The sequence below is a fragment of the Misgurnus anguillicaudatus genome, chromosome 5 (assembly GCF_027580225.2).
Source record: "Misgurnus anguillicaudatus chromosome 5, ASM2758022v2, whole genome shotgun sequence".
Classification (NCBI taxonomy): domain Eukaryota; kingdom Metazoa; phylum Chordata; class Actinopteri; order Cypriniformes; family Cobitidae; genus Misgurnus; species Misgurnus anguillicaudatus.
Genome location: NC_073341.2, coordinates 14638793 through 14648353, shown reverse-complemented (window position 1 = coordinate 14648353; position 9561 = coordinate 14638793). Strand labels below are relative to the sequence as shown.

The 9561-nt window shown below is 34.2% G+C and overlaps 1 protein-coding gene across 4 annotated transcripts in view; it reads left to right on the top strand.

Moving 5' to 3' along the window:
• The first annotated feature begins 1989 nt into the window (after window positions 1-1989).
• The window catches only part of sorbs3 (sorbin and SH3 domain containing 3), a 54810-nt gene continuing 47238 nt past the window's right edge, over window positions 1990-9561 (top strand). For 2 of the 4 annotated variants that reach the window (XM_055168294.2, XM_055168292.2), the window contains exon 1: window positions 5545-5668. The gene's annotated coding sequence lies outside the window, so the exon portion shown is untranslated. Of the gene's footprint in view, window positions 2089-5544; window positions 5669-9561 lie in introns of those variants that run through there. The other 2 variants (XM_055168291.2, XM_055168293.2) reach the window with 2 other exon arrangements.

Below are 9561 nucleotides of genomic sequence, written 5' to 3'. Positions count from 1 at the left end.
AAGTCACTTGCATAAAGGGATCTGCACAAATTATTTCACAGTTTACATGTTTATATGAATACAATGTATATATTTCAGATGGCTAAAACCGTAATGAACATATAAAGACTAAATGTAAATATTGTATGTAAATATGTTGATATTGGATTACAAAAATGTGTTTATTGAAAGTCACTTAATATATATTTGATCATAACATTGTGAATATGTTTGCAACACTAGTTTTAAATACACTTTTGTATTAAATACAATTTTTTGTACATACAAAAACACAAATCATGTCAAAATCATGTGATCATGTTACACTCAAAACTCAATTCAACAAGGCAGTTAAATAATTGTCTATTAAAGTTTTATAAGAAAAAAATTATTTTGTGTGCTTTTTACTGAAACATTTTTTTAATTGACTTTGAACCCTTTGATCTAATGGTGATGTTGAGCGCTGAAAATGCAAACTTTACCCGTAATTAATAATCAATCAATAACTGATAGCCCTCTGATCCAGTGGCATATATTGACAGTACTTCAGCCTAATGCTGCTAAGGGAACTGTGAGGGCAGATGGCCCGTTGGACCAAGAGTACTGGGGAAGGCAAATATTTTTGACTCAAGGGTCACATCAGATTTTGATATACATTTGGATATGGACATTTATCTTTACCTTGCTTTTAAGAATGAACTCTACCACTGCTCTTGTCCATATCATATTTACAGTTCTAAAGTAAACATCACAATTAAAGTAATATAAGACAAAACATTCATTTCATATTCATTGTGAGTCATATTTATCATCATGAGGAAAATTAACAATGGCTTTATTTTTGTAGTAGCATGATTTTAGCAGATTCATTACCATTTGTATTATACTACACATAAAATACCATTGTTATTATGATTTAATCATGCTTCATTTTCTTATGGCCAAGAAACTCTTATCAAGTGCATTGCTTGATCATTATTACATATCAATTATCATGAAAAAAAATATGTGGGGGAAGGCAGGTTGTGGTCTTGAAAAACTGCAATACTTTTTAGCAAATCACACATACCACCTTCTGTGTGATGCTGATAAAATATTGTGATGTCCATTTTGTGTTAAACACGCGACATTCAGAGTTTATCTTTTATTTTGTTGCAGTGCCCCAGTCAAACTGTGCATGCGCTCTTTGGCGCCACCTGCAGCTGGTGGCGTGCTAGTAGTAAAAACGGCAAAGGGTCTGTAGAACTGAACACGTCCGCTAGGTGGGTGTATTGTATTAGAAAGCTCTATTAGAAAGTTTTAAAAGCATCACATGTGACACCGTATTACCCGTATCGGCAGCATTCTCTCGTACACAACATTGACCCATGCATCTTCTTTAATTGCCAGCACTTCACAGTAAGTCTAAATTTAAAAGTGAGTCATCTCTTTTCCATTATTGTTGAACTGAAGAAAGCTGGGAAGGGTGGAGTAGAATAATAGAGTTGGGTGTGAGAAATGCAATCTGTGCTAAGTGAAAGGCTTATAGAAATGATTTTTTGCAAAGAAGATTTGAAAAAACTCAGTAAATAATCGGTCTTATGTTCTAAAGTTCGAAAATATACGATTTCAATAAATAAATAGGCAAATTTGGCCAAAGATTACAGACTTAACAGTAGCCTATATCTTAAAAAAATCAGGCATTTAACAAGATTATATTTAAAGATACACTCACATCCCTGAGGTACAAAGTGCAAAACTGTTCATGTAAATCATTGCGTCACCTGTATTGTGTAGTCAATATAGACTTGATCAGCAGCATTAAATTACATTAGCAGACAGCTAGTTGTTTTAAGGGAGCGAAATTCAGACGAAACGATTGGAGGAGGAAGGTGGAGTGGGACGTGACCTTTGGTTGTTGATCATGTACTCTGACTGTTAAATATTTATTTTGGATGGCAGAACACAAGCTATGGAGAATTGAAAGGAGAGAGAGAGAGAGAGAGAGAGAGAGAGAGAGAGAGAGAGAGAGAGGGAGGGATATGTAATAAGACAAATCAAACAAAGTAATAGTTAAGATTGATGTAGGAACATCCTCTTATACCACAGCAATAACAGACGTGCACCACGGTAAGTGTTTCTTTTTCAATAACTGCTTTTTTCTCACAGTTGTGTCTCTGTTTGTTTTCTTTTAATAAAATGTATTGTTATGTATTTAAAAAATAGTTTAATATGCTACTGTATATACATGGAATTGAAGCTTAATAACATTTTTCATTTTTTAAATAATTTTTTACAAATAAAATCACTGGTAAAACATCCACTTATGTCTGTGGCGTAGCAATATTTGAAGTAAAAAGACAGTAATACCACAGACAAATTTGCCAGTCTTTTCTAAAATTGAGGCTGCGATCATGATGATTTCAAGACCAGGGGACATTTAGGAAATATTATATGTTTTTTTATTTTGATTAAAACATAACGTACATGTTTATAAAGTGTAATAAAGTGTAAATCGAAATTGTCAGAAATTTTGCTAACTTTAAGAAAATTAAAAAGCAGGCGCTCACCATGCACCCCTCAGATCAACCAGCACCTGCAATGACCTTTACACATAGAAAGTAGTCCAAATAGGTTAAAAAAAACACTTTGGAAAAGGGACCCGGGCCGAGTACCAAAATACACTTGTAGCCAATCAGCAGTAAGGGGCGTGTCTACTAACCGACATCGTTGCCTGGGTTGCATATTTTTGGGGCGGGTCTATCAAAAGAAGGTCCAGATTCTATTGGGGTAGGGGAATGTTTGTTTAGGTGATTTCAAATATCAACATTGGCTTTCAGAGATCATGCACCCCGCCTTTAAAAGAGCGGCATCCATTATTGTAAGATTCTATTTTGGGGACACTACTTTTTTCTTAAATATTACAAAATATATGTATTTTAAAACAAAAAATCTAATTGATAATAGTGCACAAATTGTGTTTATCCTACAGAATATAAATATGGAAACATTTTATAATTTATTGGTATTTAAAGTTTATTTCAGCTAAGGACTGAATCAACCACTTTTATTGCATGGAAGTGAGCAGCTAACATTCTGCTAAAGCTCTCTTTCACAGGGCTTTGGACTGAAATAAGAATAAATTGTCAAAATGTTAAACCGAGGCTGTGTCCGCAATGGCCTACTTCCATACTATATAGTAGATGAAAACAGTAGGCGAGGAGTAGTATGTCCGAATTTATAGTATTCCAACAACAATAGGCGAAAAGTACCCGGATGACCTACTACTTTTGGCAAGATCCCGAAGTGTTCATTCTATGGACTCTTTACTATCCCGTGAGTTATCCAACAAAGAAGAAGGAGATGCGCTGTTTTATCCAAAAATGTCCAAAAGCAGTATCACGTTTTTTCCCAAATGCAAATATTAATATTAAACAGCTGTCCCTTGTGATTAAATTGTGCTTGTTTAAAGGAAAACACCACAGTTTATCAATATTTTACTATGTTCTTACCTCAACTTAGACGCATTAATACATACCTATCTTTTTCAATGCGTACACTTAATCTATGTACAGCGCGTCACGAATGTGTTAGCATTTAGCCTAGCCCCATTCATTCCTTAGGATCCGAACAGGGATGAATTTAGAAACCACCAAACACTTCCATGTTTTCCCTATTTAAAGACTGTTACACGAGTAGTTACACGAGTAAGTATGGTGGCACAAAATAAGCGTGGCGATTTTTTAAGCGGATAAAAAATGAGAACTATATTGTATGGTGGAAGTAATATTGGCACAGTAATATTGACAGAAGTTTGAGCGAGAGGGGGAGTAGTCAGGAGTGATGATGTTAATGCGCGCTGAGTATTACTTAGTCTAAGTTGAGATAAGAACATAGTAAAATATAAAAACGGTGGGGTTTTCCTTTTACATCATTCCAGTTAAAAACTAAATTGTTGTTATGATCATAGATATGTATAATAAAGGCTAGATGTGTTACGGCGGAGTCTCTAACGTCATCACCTGGCGGCCATCTTACCACAGGCAGCTCGATCACTCGTAGCATTGAGTTTAATGGAGCAGGTACTTTTAAATGACCATAACTTGCTCAATTTTCTACCGATTTTCAAACGGTTTGGTTTCTCACAAACGTTATTAACGTGGCTATAATTCTGGATGCTTTAACATGATTCATGAAAATTATTCATTAAGTATGTAGTGTGTCATAGATACATCTTTGATGTTTGTAACAAACCAAACTGTTTGAAAATTGGCAGAAAATTGAGTAAGCTATGGTCATTTAAAAGTACATGCTACGTTAAACTCAATGCTACGAGTGAGCGAGCGCCCTGTGGTAAGATGGCCGCCAAATGCGGACGTTCCACTCAATTGGCCAGCAGCGCGGGCGAATAGCCTTTATACATATCTATGGTTATGATGACATATGTCACGTGATGCATCAACATGGCGTATGTAGTATGTCCGAATTCCTTCATACTGATTATTTATATTAACACTAATGTTTTAACGGTTGATAAGCTGGTACTTAATCTAATTCAGTACCTACTGTCACAGTATGCAATTTCAAATGCAGCCTGAGGCTCTATGTCCAATTTTTAAACACAAGTTTCACCAAACAAACTTTATTTAACAAAACTTTATGCTGACTTCATCAGCATTGGTCTAAACTGTATTATTGCCAATGAAATTTGATTACTTCTGTAATTGCGTCTTCTGGCCACAAATAACCACACACAACTTTGGGAATCCAGTTGGCCAGTGAATGAGCTAATCCGAATTACATGATCCTTTCTCAGGCATAGACAGTAAAAAGTGTTTTTAGGTTAGTGTGGATATCAGCTCATTTACTGGACATAAGTGGCCATTAAACCCCACTGCCAATGGAAATAGTGAGACTAAATGCGTGTCCTGTGGCTGAGTTAGTGAGTAAGTGAGGTTATTTGATTCTTAGGAACCCCATAACATTCTGTCCAGGTTAATGATATTCTTCCCAGCATGCAGTAATCTTAAAAAAAAACTTTACTTGTACTTTTTATGTTTTAAAACTTACTTTAACAATGGACATGTTTAGTACTGTAGAATTACAGATAATTGATAATCAGATTGTTCATAGACACTATAGATAGACTAAAAGAAGACCTTATTGCTAGTAAACAGTGCTTTGCTTTCAGAAAAAGAGAGAGAGAGAGCTTTGTGCCCCCCAGTAAACAATGGACTGATGTATTTTCAGATCAAACTGGCAGTCTTGTGTATGTGGGAAGGAACCTAATTTGTTCTTTTGATTTTAAAACACAAGTGGGTTTTTCTCCTCATCCCGCATGGATGTTTCTATTATTTCCAGCTGTGCGTGTGTGTGTGTGTGTGCGTGTGTGTGCGCATCTGTGTGTGTATGTGAGTGCATGTGTGTACACATGTAAGTTTGGGATGGAAACTATTACAGAGCATTGGACTTGTTAGGCAATAGGCACTGGAAGTTTCTTGTGTCATTCTGCCCAGAACAGCAGAGAATTAAACACACACACACACACACACACACACACACACACACACGCACGCACACACACACGCACACAAACTGAGTCAGAGAATGAGAGTAAATTGCAAACGCCCCTTTAGCAAAAACAGATCTAGCTGTAATTCACAGCCTCTCGCTTTCTGTCTTTTCCATTCCTGGGAAACTTCTTCTCGCAGTAAGTACCAGTCTCTAACTTCTCACATGCTTCGTCTTCTAGTTTCTTGTTTGTTTTTAAAGTAAAGATTGGGTCGATTTTTAAGCTTCCGTTTCTGGATTTCTCATTTACAACAAAAAAGAAGTGTTTTTGCATTTGTAAAGCTTTACTTTGCAGTCAGTTTATCTTCCCGTCTGAAAATCTGCACCATAAGTAGCGGTTGTCCCTGATCTGCTAGATTCCTGACAGTGATTGTTGTGTGACAGATAGACGCCGACCATTCATTCATTGATCGGGTCTGCTGTGAGGCCCTGCCCGTTTATTGGTGGGAGGGGCAAATCGATAGTCATTCATATTTATTCTACTTTACAAAAACATCAATAAAGTACTTAGACATAAAATGTGTTTGAGTTTGAATGGTTTCTTTAGCTTTTTGTATATAGACCGCAGACCCACAAAGTGCAAGACACCGTGACCAAACACAACGAATGAAGCATTATTTAACAACTGACCAATCAAAATCAAGTATTCTTGAGCTGTGTAATAAGATAAACATGAGAAATTGACTTCCATTGAAATACTTGTGTCCATTTTAAGCCTTGACAGGTGTGATTTTTTTCTTTGTTTATTTACGTTACTCATTATATGAGGTTTGTACAGTTAATATTACTGGTAGAGATGCACCGATAATTTTTTTTCCATTGATATCAATTATTCAGAGTGATATCTGCCAATACCAATAGTTTATATTAACTTGCATGAACTAAATTATGAAAATAAACTAGTGCTGGGCAAAGATTAATCGCGATTAATCGCATACAAAATAAAAGTGATTTTTGGCATAATATATGAGTATGTGCTGTGTGTAATTATTATGTATAAATAAATACACACACATTCATGTATGTATTTAAGAAACATTTACATGTTTATATATATTTATTTATATTTTTATATATTCTATATTAAAAATAAATTTAAAAAAATTATATATAAGTAAAACAATTCTGAAATGAATATATGAATGTGTGTGTGGTTAAATATACACAATAATTAGACACAGTACACGCACATATATTATGCAAAAAATCACTTTTATTTTGTATGCGATTAATCGCGATTAATCTTTGCCCAGCACTAAAATAAACATTTCTGAATGTTATTCATTTTTATAATGACTGTTAATATTGAACATGATGTTGTTTATTTACATTTCCTACTTTGAACTCAAATTCATTGCATTTTCATGTTCACTCTTGATTGACAGGATATATCGGCCATGACTATCAGCTGAAAAATTGCTTTTATTGGCCGATAGCGATTATTGGCTTATATATGAGTAATTCTCTAATTGCTGCTATTAATGTAATTATAATACAGTTGCTTACTATTATATTTACTTACTTTAAATACAGTTAGTAAGTTTTGTTATGTTTAAAGTACTTTGGATATGTGTTGGACATTTGTTTTTGTGTTCCCAGTAGAAATAAGTGGGTAACTATGGTCACGTCATATGTGCTATCTGTATGGGCATTGTCAATGTAGTTGTTGTTTTACTAATGCATTTGTTTCATTAGATAAATGGCTTTGGCTTGTTCTCTGGATTGTCATACAGTCGCATGCAGTCATTTTATGCACAGTAGATTTAGGATGTTCGGAGCTTATAAATGTTGAGGTTAGCGGCAGCTGCTTCACTCCTGACTGTTTTATCAGACCTACAGCATAACTGCTTGGTCTGGTTCATGTCAAGAGTAAATATTTACAATTGTGGTGAACCAAATTTCCTCTTATGTAACCCTGAGTCATGCCAGTCATGCTGTTACTTCAGCAGTAGTTAGCTGTCATTTGGATTATCCTGAGATTATATTTGTGGGTATTGGTGCATCATGTCAGTACTAACGCTATAATTACTTGGGCAAATTTTTGTGATGTCATGGGATGAGTTTGTGTTTGTTATGAATGGTTTAAAGTTGAATTGTGTCATTTCTGCACCACCTGCACACAAATGGATAAAATCGGTCTTACTTTGCTGATGATCATTTTAAAATAGTTATCTTTTTTACAGTTAAACTAAATGTTTTATTTAGTTCTGTTTACCTCTGCCTTCTCATGTGGACTCTTTTGTTTAAACTGTCTGTCAGTTTAAAGTGAAAATGTCTTTTTTTAGTCTCCATCTCTGTTTTGAATTTTTTTTTTTGGTGCAAAAATGGTTGATCTACCCCCCGCAGACACACGCACACAAACACACACACTGTAAGACTAAACCGTTTAAGCTTGCACTACTGAGCCAAACCACTGAATTATTAAGAACAAGCTGCCTCCCCAAGATCTACTGGGGCCTGGATGGACCTCTGGAAACTGACACACATGCAAATAGTTCAATGGGTAGTCAGGAATCTTTCACAGTAATGCACAGTCAAAGAACAAAAACAAATCTAACCCTAAAAAAATTATACCAAGGGGCAGTTAACTCTTTCCCCGCCATTGGCGAGTTATCTCGTCAATTAAATGAAAACATTTGCATAAAAAAACATGTTCCTGATGACTTTTTATGGTTATCTGTAATACTGCAATTATCCACTTACCCAATTTATAAAAAAGCTAAAGCAAAAATTGTTTATTAATTTTTCACTCCATGTATGTTTTGATGACATAACATAATCAAATAATTAAACCTAGAAATAATAAACACTGTAAAAAATCCAACTCCAAAAAAGATAATGATGTAACTTGAACAAAGATTTTTTTTTGTTAAGGGGGGGTCAATTTATTATTTTATGTATACTGAATAAAATAAGCATATCATCCTTATAACATATATTTTGACATTTCTCAGTAAATTGAGTTATGTGAACATCACCCAAAAGTTTAGTAAACTCAGAAAAGCTGTGCAGCAAGTTGCCTTAAAAATTTAAGTCAATGTTTTATTATTTTTTTTTTTTACAGTGAATGCCAACAATTATTAACATTTTCCTGTCAACAATGAGTTTACAGTAGTGCTGGGCAAAGATTAATCGCGATTAATCGCATACAAAATAAAAGTGATTTTTTGCATAATATATGTGCGTGTACTGTGTCTAATTATTGTGTATATTTAACCACACACACATTCATATATTCATTTCAGAATTGTTTTACTTATATATAATTGTTTTGTATTTATTTTTAATATAAAATATATAAAAATATAAATAAATATATATAAACATGTAAATGTTTCTTAAATACATACATGAATGTGTGTGTATTTATTTATACATAATAATTACACACAGCACATACTCATATATTATGCCAAAAATCACTTTTATTTTGTATGCGATTAATCGCGATTAATCTTTGTCCAGCACTAGTTTACAGTAATAGTTTCTTGGATGAGTTGTAAAATTGTCTGGACTGTCCAAACTTGTCTGTCATCATGCTTAAATCCAGGGTGGAGAAATTAGTCATAAAGTTTGTGGATCAGTGTCTTAATGTCGAAAGCACATTTTATCCTCTTATTATTTCTTGTTGACCAAATAATGTCTACCGCTGTGTCATCACTTCTCAAGGAAATATTTGCTTGTTCAGTGATAAATCATAATTACACTCAAATTATCCATTAGTACAGAGCAGAACATAACAAGAGATTGCGTGTCAAATCTGGTTATGTTCTCGAGATCAAATGTCGAGTCCGACTGCTTGACCAAGAAATCTGTGGGTGGCAGTATGCATACATTTCGAACAAACTACATTCGGCATCTTTGCATTGTTTTAACCCATATGGTCATTTAGATTTAGTTCACATATGACGTACTAACAACAACTGTGAAAATAATTTACTTGCAGGTGTTGTTAAACAAGCACAAGATTACATTTCTTGGTACCTTATATGACTTACACCTAAATAGAGATGTTTTCTGCTATTTTAATTT